We start from the raw sequence: 20461 nt of genomic DNA, 5'->3' as shown, positions 1-20461 counted from the left end.
AAAAAGCACTTTCAATGCTCACTGAATTTTGTGTTTTAACCATTGTCCCTCCATGTAGGTCACCCTAGTCTTCTTGGAAGCCCAGTGCTGCTGCTTACGGTTGTGTCCGCTTCTCTGTGCAGATTACCCCAGTGTTTAGAGTTGGGACTGCTGATCCACCCCAGTGCTTCATTGCTTTACCATCCTCTTGTCACCAGTGATCCTCCTGTTTATCCTGCTTTTTTAAAATTCTGTTACCATTCACTGCATCCAAGAGGGCATTCCAGGAATCCAGCACTCTTTCTGTGAAAAGATATTTATAGATGATCTGAGTCTACCCCTTTGCAGTGACATATCATGACCTTTAGTTTTACAACTTCTTTTCCATTGAAAAAGTATGCTTCTTGTGCATTATGAATACCTTTTAGGCATTTAAATGTCTCTCTTCTCCTCTAGGATGTGTGTATATATATATATATATATATATATATATATATATGTGTGTATATATATATATAGATCATTAAGTCTCATATGGCTTTTGATGCAGATCCCACCATTTTGGTTACCTTTGTCTGAATCAGCTCTAGACTATCTCTCAGGCCGATATAATAAGAAGTGTGGGAAAACGGACGCTCCGTATTGAGCGCCCGCTCTCCCATCGCGTGCCCAGCCACCTCTGCTGGGTGCGCGATACTATATTTAAATGATGAGTCGGTTTTCCAAACCCGCTGATAGCAATGGGTTAGGAAAACCGATGCCAGTAAAATTGAGCGTTCGCTTTCCTAACCTGACTGGCCAGCACAATTTTTTTTTTTTAAAGATTATTTATTTGTTTATTTTTACATTTTTGGTTCCTCCTACTTAATATCGCATGTGATGAGCGCTATTAGTTTTGGGGGAGGGGGGTTGGACATGCGTTTTTGATGTACTAAACCCCTTACAGTATAAGGGGTAATGGACGAGCATCGAAAATGTGCGGCCAACTGCGTGTTAAACAGTGTGCTTGGCCGAGCGCACTTTACAGTATTGGCCTATGTATGAGATAAATGTGCATATTAGGGAGACTCAGTATATGCAAATTTCTCATGCACATTCCTTGTGGATATGCTGAAAACGTGACTGGCTGTGGGGTCCCCAGGACAGGTTTGGGAAGCCCTGCTGAAATGTAATGTTTGTTCTTTCCCAGAAACAGTTAAGCCATTTCATTCCCATTTTAATGTGCTTTTAACAGACATTCTAGCGAAGACCTTTATTCCAAGACGTTGGAGGCTTTGTCAGACAACTCTTCTGTTAAGCAGCTGGGAAGAAACTGTCCATGTACAATATATACGTGTCTAGACTGAACACAGCTCTTTCTATCAGGCCTGTCATTTTTTTTTTTTCTTTAACTCTTGTGACATTTGGAAATATTTACAACACACAGGACTTTGACTCCTGAGCTGTCGGGTTTTCACAGATTCATTGGCATAATTATTACAGGTTGAAAAGTGTTATTTCCTGGGCACGCCTTACAGAACATTCTAGTCTAGTGTACAGCAAACTCGCACCACAAGCAGTACAGAGAATGACACTGCAACACACTTGCACCTGAAGCAGTGCGGGATATGACATGGAAGACACACCAGAGACAACCTTGTTAAAAAGAGTTTGCAAAAGTTGTCGAGAAACCTTATTGTTTGCTCTTTTGCTTTCTGCATGTGTACTGCAGTTTTGTCAATTCCCTAAAGGCACTGTGTCTTGATATTATCATGCTCAATACAGCAAACCAATTGAAATGTAAGTTCAGACCACAAAGAGAGCATAATATTGATAGGAAAGAAACCTGCATCATCATCCATTTTGTTCCATGTGTTCCTTGTCCTATTTTTTTCTGGCTTTTAATACCTTTTTTTAAAATTATTATTCTGGACTTTCCAGCTGCATGCTTAAACTAAAAGCGCATACCAGTTTAGAACAGGACGTGTATTTCTTAATACAATTCCCATTTAGACTGAATTGTTGCATGAATCCAGTGAAGATGAGTTGAACAAGTTTATAATGTAACATGTTTTGCATAAAAAGCTGGAAGAACCCAATTTGCCTCTTTCCCCTCCTCATCCAGTGACGAGAGAAGCAAAGCTTTAAATCAGATCACCCTTTCAAGGTAACTTTATGTTGCTTACTCCGTTCTTCTGTCTTTTATAATAATGTGCAGTGGCTGGCACCTAAACCTTTTGAGCCTTTTGTACCTTTTCATTAAGATCAGCAGCCAGAATATTTCAAACTCTGGAACCAGCCACAGAAATCAGGGACGCAAGATTCTTCCATCTTGACACAGTCATTTCTCCCCACTAGGAATAATCTCTGCATTAGGTTTGCTTTGTGGCCCCAAACAATAACTGTTGGGATCAGACTTAGAATAAAGAGGTTTGGACTGCTTACATGCATTACCCCTGTCACCCACCTGCACCACACCACATATTTCCCTCCAGAATTTCTGGATCCTAGGGTAATAATGTCCCCTCACATCCTATCCAGCAGAGGTCGTCTTGAGAGGGGAAGGCCACCTTAATCAAACTTGTGTTAGATATGCCTTGTGGAGAATTTTGTTTTGCTGTTCACAAACAATAGCTGAAAGTGAGCAGCTTTGAGTGAATTAACATTTTTAATTTTGGATTTCTATTCCACATTTTCTGGTTGCTTCAAAGCAGATTACAGTTACATAAGAGGGTTGCGGTATTATGAAAACATATCTGTTCAGTCATGGAAATCATCTAGTACAATAACATTACAGATACTTCATGGATAGGGGCCTTCATTTTCGGTTTTTATTTTTAAAAGTTTTCCCAGGAATTTATCAGGGTTTATTATGAGAAAAACAAAAACAGGAGAAAATCAGTGGAAAAAAATGTAACTCATTATTTTTGAGTAAATATTGGAGTTTATTTTGGTGGATAGAAGCCAGGAAAATGAAATAATAAGCAGGTTCTCCCACTCACCTACTCAGCAGCATCCCCATATCCTCAGTGAGAATCTCCCTCTTCTCCCCCATTGCAAAAGCATTTCTCCTGACTGGTGGTGGCCCCAGGCTTCTCTTCTCTCCTTTGGCACCATGCTTGCTGAGGCTCCTGTGCTCTGCAGCTGTTGGAAATCTGTTAGAAATCTGCTATGGAGTAGCAATCTGTTAAGGTTCTCCGTGAGGAGTAGCAATCTGTTATATCTGTTAAGAAAGCTGGGCGTAAAATTGTTTTAAAACAATTTTCACCCTAATTTTAGGATGATTAAAGAACAGCTCCAAAGCTGCAAATGCAATGTGTCAAGGCCTCCAGCAACTTCTGGAAGCCAGTGTGGGCCAAAACACCTGCAGTTCTACCCCCATTAATGAAAGCACTGGAAGGGCCGCTGATGTGGGGTTTTGAGTCCCGCCAATCAGCCAAAGTAGCTGCTGCTTAGTACCACCTATGTAGCATTTGAAGTTGGCCACGCCCATCAGAAGCTCTTCCTGGCAGGCTCCCTAACTCCACAAAAGCAGACGTGCAACGCTGCTGTTGCGTCAGTCGCTGCTCGACGCCCTCACTCTGCCCTCTTTACCTCTGTGGCGACTCCCTCGGGGTCTGATGGACGGCTGGCTGCCGCAGTGTCTCCGTGCCATCTCCCTCCGGCGTCCCCGGACCAGCTTGACATTGCAAATCCGCCATGTTGCCTGATGACCTAGGGCGCACGCTCCGATTGAAGTACCAGCAATGGCGCGAACCCTCAGGGGCGTCCCCCTGAGATGACATCATCCGCTTCCAATATTTAAAGGTCTCTAATTCACTATCTAACTGAGTTAGCAAGGAGAGGATTCGGATATGGATTCGGCTAGGTTTCCTCCAAGCTACTCTGCCTCCTCGGACTTACCAGAGGTACCTGCTCCTCGGGGGCCTCGCTCTTTTCTTTACTTTCAGATTGCAGATAGGAAACGGCACTCGCTCCTCGAGGGCCCATGTTCCTGGTCATTCTGAAGATTCTCTACTGCCTGGAAGCTATTGCTGCTACAAACAATTGTGAGTTACCATCGCTCTCTCAGAGCTTTCCCTGGAAATAGGAGGCTATTAAACTGGGGGGGAGGGGGGTTGCAAGTCCTATCCCTAAACTGGGCGAACTGGGAATGAACTGGGAAAATAGAGAATGGCGGTGGTGCGCATCCCTTATAAAATTCAACACTTACACAGAAGTAGCATTTGTGCGCACGTGTGCATCCGTTTAAAATTGCACACGCATGTATGCATATCCAGACTGTTTTATAACATGCGCCCATATAAACGCATATGTTATAAAATGGACGCGTCTCTGCACGCAAGCTGGCAAATGCGCACATGTGCGCCCCCGCGCCTTTTTGAAAAGTTACCGTCTTAGAGATCCCCTGTAATTATACCATGCTTTCTTGAAATCAGTCATTGGTTTTCTCTCACCACTTCCACTGGGGAGCTGATCCACTGTGTAAAGAAATATTTCCTAAGATTACTCCTTAGTCTACCCCCTTTCAACCTCATCTCAAGACCCCTTGTTCTAGAGCCTCCTTTTCATTGACAAAGGCTCACCTCCTGTGCATGGAAAATTTGGAGATATTTGAATGTCTCTATCATATCTCCCCTATCTCGCCTTTCCTCTAAGGTATACATGTTTAGATTTTTAAATTTATCCCTATATGCCTTAGAACGAATACCATGCATCATTTTAATAGCCACCCTCTGAACTGACTTCATCCTGTTTTTAGCCTTTTGAAGGTGCAGTCTCCTGAATTGAACACAGTATTCCAAGTGAGATCTCGCCAGAAGTGCAATATCACCTCCCTTTTTCTGCTGACCATTCATCTCTCTTTGCAGCCAAGCATCTTTTTGGCTTTTTACTGTCACATTATTTACCTGTTTGGACACTTTAAGATCATCAGATACAATTACTCTCAAATCCCGTTCTTTGTGCTTAGAAGAATTTCACTTCCAATAATGTATCTTTCCCTTGGATTTTGCATCCTAAGGAGCCGATGCAACAAAATTTGCAGAAAGCGAGCGCTGACTTTTCAGCGCCTGCTTTCTTAGTGCACGCATGACGCCTGCAAGGGGGGCGCCATGCAATAAACAAATTGGGTCGCGCAGTTACCGGCATATCAGCGTCGGAGTTCAAAGCGGCTGGCAGAAGTCTTTTGGTTTTTTTTAAACATAAAAAAAAAAAAAGAACAGAAAAGCATTTTTTTCTGCTTTTCTGTACTTTTTTTCAGTGTGCTCAGCTATTAACACCTGCTCCAGCCAAGCGTTAATATCTGAGCAATAAATGTGCATCTGAGACACACATTTATTTTGTTGCATTTGGAGTGAATGAGTAATAACCTCATTCACATGCATTTGCATATGATGAGCGCTAACTCATTTACTCCATGTCAGACGCGAGTTAAATAGGAGCTAATCCCTCTATTGCATTAGGGGGTGGATTAGCGCCTATTTAACCTGCGTCTGACAGCGGGTTAAACAGTGCGCTAGGCTGAGCGCACTGCATTGCATCAGCCCCTAAATGCATTATTCTGCATTTTTTAGCATTAAATCTTAGCTGCCAGACCTTATATCATTCCTTGAGCTTCGCTACATCCTTCCTAATGTTCTCTACTTCTTCCTGGCTGTCCACCCTGTTACAGATTGTGGTATTATCTGCAAAAAAGGCAAACTATTCCTGACAGCCCTTTCGATATGATGAAAGACTATATATTCATTTGTGACTTGAAGGGTGTAAGGGAAAGAGAATTCCCTAGATTGGGTTCTATTCTCTTGAAGGTTCTAGAGCTGGATTTTTTTTTCTGGAGGGTCTTGAGAGAGGGAGTGGTCAGACATTGTTTTTGGCTAGATCACAGGTTTTGGGTGGGGTGATAAATTAAAAGGTTATCTGTCAAATAAGTGAAGCTGATGTCCTTCAATGCCTTGAATGTAAAAGAGAGGATTTAATTTAGTGCTCAAGGATATTAGAAGTAATGCAGTGAGCATAGGAAGGGAGAAGTTCATTCCCATTTTCTGCTGCTGGTAATTGTTCTGGTAGTGACATTTCAGAGTGTCTGTAGTTTGGTTATTGTCTTTTGAGGTAGTGCCATACAGTGCAGTGGTCTAGCTGTGTAAGTACCCACAGGTTTCATAACTGTTTTGTGATCATTTGGTTGTAGCAATGGATGCAATTGTTTTCCATTGATAAGCAGGCTGAATTAGCCATGCGATTTGGGTGACATCATCGGCTTGCTCTTGCAGACATTTCCTTCTCCAAGATAAAGTGTTTGTTCTGCTGCGCCTGTGCAGCATCGATCTCTTCAGTTTGTTTTTTTCCACGCTCAGGCACAGACTTATTTTCTCCATCGTCTCTCTTCAGATTTTTTTGTTCTCTTCCTCTTCGCGCTAGCGATCCCCAAAACAGCACTTTTCAGTGCTAATATGTCCTCGAAGAAGACTGGGTTTAAATATTGTCAGTACGGACATATGTCCAACACTGACAATCATAATTATTGATATATCTGCCTTGACCTGGACCACAACCAGGCTTCGTGCAGAGTCTGTGGCCGTATGTCTCCCAGGGCTCAGAGGCAGAGAGCAGCAAAGATAGCTAGCCTCCAGGACCGGGAAAGGACCTCATCAGCCTCAGGGAGTTGTGCGCCTTCTCTGAGGCGCTCTATCTTATCGTCCCTGGGACCAAAATCCATTCCCCACGACGTGGCCAGAAGATCCATTTTGGTGGATCTAAAAAGAAAGAAATATTCAGCTAGGACAGGGCCTGAGGTCGAGGCGGAACCAAAAAAGTCCAAATCCGGACCTGCAGATCATCCTGCGCGGTGTCCTGATATCTGCGCTGCTGAAAGACAGGTGCAAGGACAAAGTAAGTGCATCCACCACCAAACTCCAGGATGTGTCCACACAAGTGTTTAAGAAGGTGTCTGATAAAAAATGCGCTGCTACTGTCCGGTGCAGATCTCAGGGCAAAAGCTGACACGAGCAGTCTAAATGCAAATTGCACTGCACTCTACGGTGCATTAATGTAGTCACACCATCCGACGCACGGCCCCTCTTCGCATCAGAAAGATTTATCGATGCATGCGTCATCGAAAGAAAAGAGCTCTCTCAACCCCAATGTCTTGCTTGGGAAAAGCGTTTCCCAAAGGGTCCAGAGCCCACGGAGCATAAAAGCAGATCCCCATCTTCCTCTGGATGCAATATGGACCCCATACTAAATATATTGTTGCAGCACCCTTGGGTATCTCCTCCAAAACCTGTTTCTATCAGCTCAAGGTCAGCCTCGTCTCAGGAGAGCCATTTAGAATATTCGGGGTTATGCTCCCGTTCACACCTTCAGTGGTTCATCCTTCAGGAAGAACTCTCTCTGAGACATAGACCTCCTCCATGAGAACAGGGATCCTGGGAGCTTCAACCCTCCTCAAACATTCTAGCTGCAAGGGTACATCCTTGAGGAACAAGTTCCCATTCTCCTCAGTAGAGACTACAACATCCAAAGCCTCCTACAGATCTACAGGCCAGTTGCTCGCAAGAGGCCATAGATCAGATATCTTCCATCATAAAATACCTCTTTTCTTCCTTACATCCAGAGGTCTCTCCTCCACATCTCCCTGGCCCAGACGGAGATGGGGTTCCAGCCCACACTCCTCCCTCTCTGGAGGCACTACCGTCACCAGTTTTGGATGAGAAACAAGATAGTTAGCCAAATTCACCTCAGTCAATGCCTCAAGACTATCCACAGGACCGTTTCCCTGAGAGATCAACTGGTATTCCATCCAATCCCCCAGAAGAGCCGCTGGACCACTCCTCTCCTCCAGAGGATCTTACGATTCATGGAGAAGCTCGGCAACTTACTAGGCGTGGAAGTCCGCAAATTGCCTGATCCTCAGGAAGAGGTATTTGGAATCCTAAATATCCTGGACATACCGGTTCTGCCATTTCATAAATTGTAGGACTCTGTACTATTCAAGATGTGGGAGTTCCCTCATTCAATTCCACCTGTTTCTAGGAAACTGGATTTAAAATTCACATTACAGAAGTCTGTTACTTACAGAGTCGTCGAACTCCCTCATGCATTGGTGGTAGTTGAGTTGGCAATGAAGCAGGCGAAGAAATCTAGGCTCCATGCATCTACTTCTCCACTAAAAGAGAACAGACTTCAGGATGAATACGCTAAAAAGACGTTTCAGAGTGCAATGTTGACTTCCCAATTACAACACCAGTTTTATATAGTGTAGTATCTGTGCGAGTCCTTACAATTACTAAAGCCCTTTCTATGTACAGAAATGGGTCAACAACTTACTCCTCAACCATTTTACGACATGCAGGAAGGATTACATCATTTACTTAGAGCGGTATATGAGTCCTTTGAAACATCATCTAGGACTTCTGACACTGTTATTGCTGTTTGACGTATAGCCTGGCTCCATTCTAGCTTCATCAGGGAAGACGTTCATGACAAGCTAGCCAATCTACCTTGCATGGGAGATAACTTATTCGGCAACACATTCAAATATACTCTAGCCCAGTTAAAAGAACAAAACGTGGCAGTTCAGTCCCTGTCAGAAGCTTATCAAGAGACAGCAAGATGTTTTTATCAGCAATACGGCAAACCTTACTACTACCAGTGGAAACCATACAAGAGTTTCCTACCCTACAGTTCTCAACAATTCCAACCATATCAACAGCCGCATTCTCAATCTCAACTGGCTCAACCTAGAGGATGCCAAAGAGACAGGAAACAACAAACAGCCATCTTTTCAAAAGCCTCCACCATCTTTTTGAGGAAAGACCTGCCACAGCCTTACCTTCCAGTATGGGGAAGAATACAAAAATCTTTCTCAGAATGGAGCTGCATCACTTCAAATCATCTGCAAGGGTTTTCATCTGAATTTCCTCTCCCAATCTTCTCTTCCTCATTACACCAGCCTTTTAAAGGATGCTTCTCAGTTACCTCTTCTGGAACAAGTTATCCAGACCTTACTCCAAGCACCAAATCAACTCAGGATGCTATTCCCAATACTTTCTCATTCTGAAGTGCTAATGGGGGTCTCCAACCTATTCTGGACTTATGATCCCTAAACAAATACTTTCAGAAATAGAAATTCAAGATGACACCCCTCAAGTTAGTCCTATTATTCACACAACATAAGGATTGGATGTGTTCATTGGATCTCAAAGATTCATACACCCATATTCCAATACACCCCTCCTGTTGGCGGTTTCTGTGCTTCCAGGTGAATTCCAAGCACTACTAATAAAAGGTTCTACCTTTTGGTCTATCCTCAGCTTCCAGAGTGTTCACCAAATGTCTGACTGTGGCAGTAGTTCACCTAAGGCATCGGGAGGTTCAACTGTTTCCTTATCTGGACGATTGGCTGATAATTTCTCCTGACCAAATATCCCTACGTCAGCATCTAGAAACAATGTTGCTTGGGATCTCTAGGCTTCCTAATAAATTACAAACAAAATGTTGGGAATTATTGGGAAGGGAATGATTAATAAAACAGAAAATGTCATAATGCCTCTATATCACTCCATGGAGAGACCGCACCTGGAATACTGTGTACAATTCTGGTCGCCGCATCTCAAAAAAGATATAGTTGCGATGGAGAAGGTACAGAGAAGGGCAACCAAAATGATAAAGGGGATGGAACAGCTCCCATATGAGGAAAGGCTGAAGAGGTTAGGGCTGTTCAGCTTGGAGAAGAGACGGCTGAGGAGGGATATGATAGAGGTCTTTAAGATCATGAGAGGTCTTGAACGAGTAGATGTGAATCGGTTATTTACACTTTCGAATAATGGAAGGACTAGGGGGCATTTCATGAAGTTAGCAAGTAGCACATTTGAGTCTAATTGTAGAAAATTCTTTTTCACTCAACGCACAATAAAGCTCTGGAATTTGTTGCCAAAGGATGTGGTTAGTGCAGTTAGTGTAGCTGGGTTCAAAAAAGATTTGGATAAGTTCTTGGAGGAGAAGTCCATTAATGGCTATTAATTAAATTTACTTAGGGAATAGCCACTGCTATTAATTGCATCAGTGGCATGGGATCTTCTTAGTGTTTGGGTAATTGCCAGGTTCTTGTGGCCTGGTTTGGCCTCTGTTGGAAACAGGCTGCTGGGCTTGATGGACCCTTGGTCTGACCCAGCATAGCAATTTCTTATGTTCTTATGTACTCAAATTCTACAGTTCATAGGGGCCAGAATAGACTTTATCCAGTCTTGTGCCTTCCGTCCCTAGGGAGAGGATCAAGTGGATTCAACATCTGTGTACAGAATTTCTCCTCAGATCAAGCATCACTGCCCGCCAAGTCCTTGTACTATTGGGTCACATGGCGGCAGCCATCCATGTAGTACCTCACACTCGACTACACATGCGGCACCTCCAATGGGCACTGGAAGTGCAATGGATCCAGTTTCTTCAACCAATGTCCACCATAGTAACCTTGTCAGACTCCATGAGGAAGGACATTCGCTGCTGGTTAGATCCGGACGTTCTAACTGTAGGAGTTCCTCTTCAAGACCCAACCCACACCCTAGTCCTCACCACAGATGCTTCCATGTAAGGTTGGGGAGCGCATCTTCTCCATTAGAAGACTCAGGGCCAGTGTTCACGGATGAACTAGCTTACCAGATAAATCTCCTGGAACTCATGGCCATGAGATATGCTCTAATGGCTTTTACACATCTGCTACAATGTCATGCCCTCATGATTCATATGGACAATCAAGTAGTCATGTTTTACGTGAACAAGCAGGGCAGATCAGGATCCTAGATTCTCTGCAGAGAGGCAGTTTGGATCTGGGAGTGGGCCCTCAACTCAATAACCTTGAGAGCGACATACTTACTGGGTATAGCAAACACGTTAGCCGACCATCTCAGAAAAATATTTCATCCCCACGAATGGTTGCTCAATGCTTCAGTGGCAGACCAAATCTTTCTACAGTGGAGTCGTCCTTGGATAGATCTTTTCACCAGAGAGCAGAATCTGAAAGTTCCTCAGTTCTGTTCCGTGCATCCAAGTTGACTCAGAAGGACCCAGGACACCTTCCCAATGTCGTAGTTGAGAGGTCTCCTATATGCATTTCCTTCAGTTCCTCTCATCTCAAGAACCGTTCAGAAGATAATCCAGGACAGATCTCGCATGATACTCATAGCACCCATATGGCTGAAGCAACCCTGGTACAGTACTCCGAAAGTGATCCATTAGATTTCGATCAAGACCCAAATCTCTTCACTCAGGAAGGGGGCTCACTTCTTCATCCTCTACACTTTTCCCTCCACCTGATGGTCTGGATGTTGAACACGAGATCTTGCAGTGCTTGACTCTTTCAGCAGATATTCAGCGAATTACAATAGCAGCAAGGAAGTCATCAACCAGATGTAACTACTCCTTCAAATGGAAAAGATATACCAAATAGTGTTAAAGTCAGGGCATTTTTCCTCGGCATCTAAAGAAATCTTCAATTAGTTGCTTCACCTCTCCGAGATGGACTTGGCGACATTATCAGTCAGAGTCCACCTAAGTGCTATAGTTGCTTATCATGAGAGGGACAATGACTTCTCGGTAGCTTCTCACTCTTTAGTGACTCGTTTCATGAGAGGCCTCTTTAATCTTCATCCTTCAATCCGGAAATCCCCGGTACCCTGGGATTTAAATGAGGTTTTGTCAGCTCTAATGAACACTTCCTTTAAACAACTACAATCTCTGCATTTGAAATATCTCACTTGGGGAGGAGGAGAGCTTTCCAAGATGGCGACCTGAACGGTCACGGTGTGAGGAGCTCCTGATTCATTGCTTTTTCTTTACCGTTTCCGATATGCCCCATACAAAGTGTAAAGCCCGGGTGAGGACTGGAGAGAATACCTCTACCCCTCTGGAGTCATTGCAACCCAGAATTGGAAGTTTTTTCGCTTCGCACCTCCGCTTATACCGGGTGAGTGGGCCGTTAGGGAACAAGCTTTGGAACGTGAGCGTACTTCCCTGACCGAAATATCATTAAGCCCCGGATCACCGAAAAGACTGGCACCTCCAGGACACGACGAGGAAAGGAGCCTGCAGAGTGATGAGAGTCCAACGGAGATAATCCGGGGAGAGGCCAAACTACCTGAACAGGCTGGAGTTCTGGAAGGATTTAACATGCAAGTGCATGAAGACAAGGTAGTACCCGGAGGAACAGAGGGAGGTACAGGACTAGACCTTGCTGCAGGGATAAGATCTGTTGGTATTGGAAATGGTGTCGGCCTAGCAGCGGGCGTGGATAAAGAAGGGAGCCAGGTTCCCTCACAGCAAATAAAGATATTATCTGAACCTGAAATATCATTAAATGTAATCTGGAAAGCTCTCCAATCCTTAGAAAAAGTGATTTTGAGATTAACTAAAGAAGTCATTGAAGTTAAACAACAAGTTAAGGACAATGCTATGGAAATAATGACACAGAAAAATAAAATTGAGAGAATGGAAGAAAGAGTAATAGAAGTTGAGAAATCAAATACTGCAATTATTCAAAATGATATGGATGTTAACAAAAGACTTGAAAAAATTGAAAATGCATTGAGAGCTCACAACCTAAGATTCTTAAATTTTCCAGTTTTGAAGAACATTTCCCCAATATAATTATTTAGGTTGTATGTCTCTCAAATATTAAAGATTCCAGAAGAACTTAAACTGGTGATATCAAAGGCTTATTATCTATATCCCACTGAAGAGAGACAAGAAAATGCAAAAGAACAAGATATACCTGATTTAACTACTCTTTTGAATTCATCACAGGATTTGGTTGTATCATATCGTAGACACCTGGTTACATTTACATTTCTAATGGATAAAAATAATATCTTCAAGCAATATTTTAGAAATAGCCAGATGTTATTTTTTGGTCAAAAAGTATGGTGTTACCAAGATTTAGTGAAACAAACTCAATTAAGAAGAAAAACCTTTTTGGGGTTAAGAGGAGAGACTGTACAGAAAGGAATAACTTTTAAACTGCAATTTCCATGTAAATGTTTAATGTATCAGGGACAACGATATGTATTTTTTTTCGATCCAATACAGATGAGAGTGTTCCTGGACTTCCATCCTAGTTCCATATAAGCACGTTGTTTAGGTGTAATTAGATATTTCCTGATAATAGTTTTTTCAGTTTGTTTATCACTCTACAATAAGCTCTCCAGTTTTTCTTCTATTTGACTACAATGCAAAAGTTTATTATGATATATATAAATATTATGTTTTCTGTTAACTATTACTAAGTCTGTGTTGTAGGATATTCCTACACAAGTGGATGCTTGTAAATTTATATAATGCATAAATAAAAAATTAAAAAAAAAGAAATAGCTCACTTGGAAAGTGTTTTTTCTCATAACAACAACTTTGGCCCGAAGAGTAAGCGCACTACAGGCCTTAGTTCACTTCTCTCCTTACTTGCAATTTTATCACAAGGTAGCACTCTGGAATCATCCTAAGTTCCTAGATAAAGTAGTTTCAGCTTTTCACATCACTACCTATCTTCTTTCCTAAATCACATAAGAATAAAAGGGAATCTCTGCTCCATACAGAGTCACTAGAAGGTTTGTTTTTTTTAACTGCTACTGTCTGCTTGTCCAGAGGTCAGGGCAAAGTCAAATATGACTCCTAGGCTTTTGATATTTTCTTGCAGTTATAGGGAGATGTCCTCTAAAACATGGGTGCTCAAACTGGTCCTATGGGATCCCCCCCAGGACTACCTCCTGTGCATGCAAATATTTCTCATGCATATTCGTTAGGAATATCCTGAAAACCTGACTGGCTGGGAACCCCTTAGGACCGATTAGAACACATCTGTTCTAGAATAAGGGGGGGGGAGAGTGTTTGGTTGTTTTTGTTTAACGGAAGTCCAGTTGTCAATCATCCAGGCAATTGTTGAGAAGTGCTATTCTGTTCCAGGTTTCTGTGAGAGGAAGGAGGAACTATATGTCAGCAAAGATGTATACTTTGAGACAAAAAGTACTTATGATGGCGACAAGGGACTGGAGGTCTTTTAAAGAGTGAGTATTCTTTTTAATACAATTAAGTTCTGGACTTCATTGATGCAGGAATTAGTAAAGGAAGTTAGTGTAACTGGGTTTAAAAAAAGGTTTGGACAAGTTCATTAATGTCAAGCAATAAACTGTTAAGCAGATAGACTTGGGGAAAGCCACTGCTTATTCCCGGGCATAACCAGCATGGAATCTTAGCTATTATTTGGAATCCTGCCACATACTTGTGACTTGGATATGGAAACAGGATACTGGGCTTGATGGATTTTTGGTCTGACCCAGTATGGCAGTTCTAATGGGGATTATGGGGAGCTTTGGGATATACCCCATTGCAGGGATCAGGTTTTGGAGGATGCTGTGTCTTAGGTTAGTCTTGGGTCTTCTAGTCAAGAAGGTTTTAAGCCAGTTTAATGCACTGAGACAGATATCTAGGCTAGCCAGTCTTTTCAGCAAGATTGATGATTGACTATATCAAATGAGGGTGAGAGGTCAAGAAGGATCAGTAGACCTGAATCTCCATAATCCATATTTAGTCACATGTCAGTGAGCAAAATGAGAACTGATTGTATACTGTGTCCTATGCGGAATCTGGATTAAGTTTGATCTAGACTTTAAGAACATAAGAAATTGCCATGCTGGGTCAGACCAAGGGTCCATCAAGCCCAGCATCCTATTTCCAACAGAGGCCAAACCAGGCTACAAGAATCTGGCAAGTACCCAAACACTAAGAAGATCCCATGCTACTAATGCCAGTAATAGCAGTAGCTATTTTCTAAGTCAACTTGATTAATAGCAGTTAATGGACTTCTCCTCCAAGAACTTATCCAAACCTTTTTTAAACCCAGCTACACTAACTGCATTAACCATAATCATCTGGCAACAAATTCCAGAGCTTAATTGTGCATTGAGTGAAAAATAATTTTCTCTGATTAGTCTTAAATGTGCTACTTGCTAACTTCATGGAGTGCCACCTAGTCCTTCTATTATCCGAAAGTGTAAATAACCGATTCACATCTACTCGTACAAGACCTCTCATGATTTTAAAGACCTCTATCATATCCCCCCTCAGCCATCTTCTCCAAGCTGAACAGCCCTAACCTCTTCAGCCTTTCCTCATAGGGGAGCTGTGCCATCCCCTTTATCATTTTGGTCGCCCTTCTCTGTATCTTCTCCTTCGCAAATATATCTTTTTTGAGATGTGGCGATCAGAATTGTACACAATACTCAAGGTGCGGTCTCAACATAGAGCGATACAGAGGCATTATGACATTTTCCGTTTTATTAACCATTCCCTTCCTAATAATTCCTAACATTCTTGTTGCGCCCGTCGGTCGCAGACGGCTGCGACCTTTGCTGCTCACCTCTTTTTGCCCTGCAGCTCTGAGTCTGGGGAGGATGGCCGCCTCGGCTTCTGCACGCTGACCTCCATGGCGCTCCCGGAAGCCATCTTACTTCTGGGGTGATTTAGGACACGCGTGTGTGCCTGCCCCCTTCTTAACCACATCATGGCGAGAACCTTGGGGGCGTTCCCACCGCATGACATCACTGCCTACGTGTATATAATCTCATCGGGCCATACTACCTACGAGTTAGCAAGGATTCCCGTCCTGCTCAATTCCACCATTCTGGGACTTCGCTTCGGTGTTCCTGTGTTCCTGTCGGAGTGATCTTGGTACCTGCTCCTCTGGGGCCTTGCCGCACTCAGGATTATCCGCTCCTCAGAGAGCCATCTCTACTTGCCTCATTTCTCCAACCCAGTGAGTCTCTATACTGATTCCACGGACAACCCTTCTGTGCTCCTGGCTACAGCTGGCTACTTCAGTTCAGAGTGAGTACTGGATGTGCTCTACAACTTCCTCTTCCTTCGCTGTGTGGATTCTCAGGTTACCCCGCTCTGCGGACCACTGCTGGATCCACACTGTCTTGGTAAACTTCTACCACCAGCCTCCGGCCTACCCCGCACTGTAGACCACTATCAGAGACAGCCTGCTCAAGTCTCATCAAGAGGAAGTATTCCCCGGGTTACCCCGCGCTGCAGACCACTACCAGATTCATACTGTCTTGTGCAACTTCCAGCCTCCGGCCTACCCCGCACTGCAGATCACTACCGGAGATAACCTGCGCAAGCCCCATAAAGAGGAAGTATTCCCCAGATTACTGCGCGCTGCGGGCCATTACCGGAGAGACCAGCTTGCAGGTCATCTACTCTGGACTGAGTCTATCAACCTGCTCCTCGGGTTATCTTTGCTGTACAATAAAACTATTGCCTCCTGGTGTCCATCACTGCTGAGACCCCGCCTGTCGTGGTGAGTCCCCACAGGGCTCCTCCCTGTGGGGACCACTTGGCACCACTTACACTGGAGCACGTTGCAAGTAATCAAACTAACACCCAAAATCAACTATTTAGTGAGGATAGTTCCTCCCTATTCCAAAAATTGTACTTCTCGATTCTATGTTTCTTGTATCAAGATGAATGTCTTGGAGTAATTAGAAAATACATAATTTGTTTTTTTTTAAATTTTTTTTTAACATAAAACACAAAATTTTTAGAAAACAAAATGAGATTTGAAACCAAATGCAAAAAATTAAAAATTAAAAGCACTGCTTATTATTCTCAAAAAAATTCTAGAGTCCATAATAATCCTGGCAGAGTGTTCCAGAGTTGAGGTGCCAAGTTAAGATAGTGCCCTGAAAGAAGGGCAGTATCAGCCAGAATGCATGTTAGTGCTAGATAGGTACTGTCTTTACCATATTCACCTGTCTGGCCAGCTCTGAAGTGCTAGTGTAGTAGCACTCAGATTTCTTGGACTAAGGGAAGAGAAACATGAACACTGTTTATTGACTGATACCTTTTGGATTGGCGAAAGAGTAGCCCTGGATGTAACTATACATAGTCTTTCACCTTTAGAACTGGATGGCTTTGTGAACTGGCTTAGGGATACATATCTTTTCATCTGAAGAACTGGCTGATTTAGGACATTAGCTTAGGGTTTCAGGCCCTTTCACCTAGAGGACTGGATAACTCCGACACTGAGAGAGTTTTTAACTTATCACAATGAGAACTTAATACCTCAGAAGAGAGGCTGGATATTGAGTGGTCATTGAGACTGAACTCCCTTCTTATTTCTGAAAAAGAGAGCCTGTCCCCACCACAAAGCAAGATTGAAGATGTACATACTAAAATATAGAGAACCTTGTCCCTTTATTGCTATTAGTGTAGCTGTGTTTAAAAAAAGGTTTGGACAGGATCCTGGAGGAAAAGTCTATTAACCATTATTAAGGTAGAGTTGCAGAAATCCACTCTGCTTATTCTTTGGATAAGCAGCTTGGAATCTATCTACCCCTTGGGATCCTACCAGGTCCTTATGACCTAGATTGGCCACTGTTAGAAACAGGATACTGGGCTTGATGGACTTTTGTCTGATCCAGTATGGCAAGTCTTATGTTCTTACATTCTAACTAGCCCATAAGTTTATTTGCTATGGACAGGAAAGAGATCAGCATGAAACCTTTCGGGTCGACTGCATGTTTTCCAGATTTTCTGATTGTGATGATTTTAACTTCTTTTCGCCCTTTATGGAACCTACTGGTGGTTTGTATATTGCTGAAAAGGTTTGCAGGCCACACACATGAATCGACTGTTTCCTAAGGAACTCTGGGACTATACCATCACAGGCAGCTGGTTTCCTCCTGTGTGAAAAAGATGAAGATGGGGAGGAAGGCTGAAAGATTACATTAATCTGTCACAGTTCTTTGCAGCTATGCTGACTGACTATTTTGACCACTGTCACCTTTGAATTAGCCGAATCAGGCAAAAGGGCAAATAGTGTCATGTGCACTATATTTGCACATCTGAGGAAAACAGAAAAAGAGCATAAGCTTTGACAAGTTAGATATAAAACATTGATAAGGCAGGCTATAAGAGAATTTGAAAAGAAGCTTTCCTTAGAGGCAAAAAGCTCCATAAGAAAACCTTTAAAAAATATATCCAAAATAGAAAACCTGTGAAAGAATTGGCTGGACAGTTAAATGATTGAGTGATTAAAGGGGCACTTAGGAAAGGCCATGGCAGAAAGTCTGAATTCATTCTTCGGTGTTTACTGAAAAGGATGTTTGTGAGATGCCTGTGCTGGAAACTATTTTCAGTGTTGATGATTCAGAAGAATTGATATATAAATCACTGTGAAGCTGGAAGATGTAATTTATTTATTTATTTTATTTATTTAACAGCTTTTAATATACCGGTGTTCGTGCAAGCACATCACGCCGGTTTACAATAAACTTGAGAAGGAGGAAATTACAAAAAACAGGGAGTGGGGGAATGGAGCAGGAGCGAAAAAGGGGGGGGGGAGGGGGGGGAGAGAGGTAAAGGAGGAAAGACAGCAGTTGAGAAAGGTACAAGGAACGTATCAGTATTTACAAAAAAGGTTGCTTAACATGGTGGATTATATTGATAACTTATTAAACAATTAAACACATATATATAAACTCATATGTATAAACTATTAGCTTATTTACAGCAGTTATAGCAAGTAGTAACGGTATCATGATTTAAACATAAAGGTTGAAAGTTTTAACTGGGGGTACAGTGGAGCACGGTAGATAGGTGGGGATGGGGTGATAGGTGGGCGGGGGTATAGGGAAAGGGTGGAGGGAGGGTGGGTATGGGTGGGTTGAAGGTGAGACTAGGGAGGTTTCAGGGAGGTGAGACAGGGGAGAGACAGGGGGGTGATGAGTGACAAATTAAAAGAGTAGCAAATTGCTTAGACCAATTGTTTACACCCCAGAGTTCTGAAAAAACTCATAAATGAAATTGCAGATCTGTTACTGGTAATTTGTAACCTGTCATTGGGATTGTCTGTTGTGCCTGAAGACTGGAGGGTGGCCAATGTAACCCTGATCTTTAAAAAGGGCTCCAGGGGTTGATCCGGAACACTATAGACCTGTGAGTCTGACTTCAGTGCTGGGAAAAATCATAAGAGCAAAATCACAGAACATATAGAAAGACATGATTTAATGGGACGCAGCCAGCATGGATTTACCCAAAGAAAATCTTGCCTCTCCAATTGCTACATGTTTTGAAGGAGGTTAATAAATATGTGGATAAATGTGAGCTGGGGCATGTAGTGTATTTGTATTTTTAGAAGGTGTTTGACAGAATGTCCCATGAGAGACTCCTGAGAAAATTAAAAAGTCACAGGATAGGAGGCAATGTCCTGTTGTGGATTGCAAGCTGGTTAAAAGATAGGAAACAGTAGGACTAAATGGTCAGTTTTCTCAGTGAGAAGGGTAAACAGTGGAGTACCTCAGAGATCTGTACTGGGGCTAGTGCACAGTAATACAAAGCTAAATCTGAAACATTAACCCCTCCTATATCTTGGTTCATTTTAATTTTTTCATGGCAATCCTAAGGGATTTAGTTCCAAAGAAACTGAGAATCAGTTTCTCAGATTTCTTATATACCATCTCTTTAAAAGGAAGAGGTAATATAGTAATTTCATAATTTATCTTTGGAGTAATAACTGTTTTAATAGCTTCTAACCTTTTCCAACAAAGCAAGTATAATGAAGACAAACAGGATACAAAACCTTTTATAATTTTGAGTAAATACTCTGTATTCATCTTTATGGTGCTCTCAGGAGTAGTACCATACTACACATCTAAATATGTTATTGCATCTGAATTATGCTGAAAGGGATAACTTATAAGGTCCTCCTTAAAAATAAACTGACTGAGAGGAAGAACTAATGATTTTGCCCAATTAACCTTATATCCAGAAAAGACTGAAAAACTATCAATAGTATGCAAAAGAACAGGTATAGAGACAACAGATCAAAGTTTCCAATGTTATGTTAGAGAAATGATGACAAGGGACAGCCCTGTCTGGTATCCCAGTGTAAACATAGCACCTCAGAGTTTAAATTGTTAATCTAAAGCCTAGCCATGGATGAATTGTATAACAGTTTAAGCATCCTTATAAATTTAGGGCCAGGGCCAAACTAGTTTAAAACCAAAACTAGATGCTTCCAGTCCATCTGCTCAAAGCCCTTGTCAACATCCAAAGAGAATCATATTTTTATTGGTATCAAATTGCATCAGTAGCATGGGATCTTCTAGGTGTTTGGGTAATTGCCAGGTTCTTGTGGCCTGGTTTGGCCTCTGTTGGAAACAGGATGCTGGGCTTGATGGACCCTTGGTCTGACCCAGCATGGCAATTTCTTATGTTCTATGTTCTAATGTTCTCTCTTTCATTACAAATACTGATATTCATAGTATTGTTGTCTTTTGATCATGCAGCAATTTCACTAGAAGCAATTGTGAGTGACCTGACATTAACTAGGCCTTCATGGAGATTTTTTTTTTGAAATTTAAGTTTTATTCATTTAAAGTATACATTCACAATAAACAATGCAACAAGACATAAAACAAAAACAGCATCATCTGTTCCTTTCAACTGTATA

General features: G+C 42.3%; 1 protein-coding gene across 13 annotated transcripts in view; it reads left to right on the top strand.

The window, feature by feature from the left end:
• The window catches only part of MARCH8 (membrane associated ring-CH-type finger 8), a 376426-nt gene that overhangs the window by 45113 nt on the left and 310852 nt on the right, over positions 1-20461 (top strand). For 6 of the 13 annotated variants that reach the window (XM_029609221.1, XM_029609213.1, XM_029609219.1 and 3 more), the window contains exon 2: positions 13909-14009. The exons of the other annotated variants lie outside the window; for them this stretch is intronic. The gene's annotated coding sequence lies outside the window, so the exon portion shown is untranslated. The remainder of the gene's footprint in view (positions 1-13908; positions 14010-20461) is intronic. 13 annotated transcript variants of the gene reach the window in all.

Source organism: Rhinatrema bivittatum, chromosome 7 (genome assembly GCF_901001135.1).
Source record: "Rhinatrema bivittatum chromosome 7, aRhiBiv1.1, whole genome shotgun sequence".
In the NCBI taxonomy this organism is placed as follows: Eukaryota; Metazoa; Chordata; class Amphibia; order Gymnophiona; family Rhinatrematidae; genus Rhinatrema; species Rhinatrema bivittatum.
Note: the sequence above shows the minus strand (reverse complement) of the source record. Positions and strands in the feature narration are given on the sequence as shown.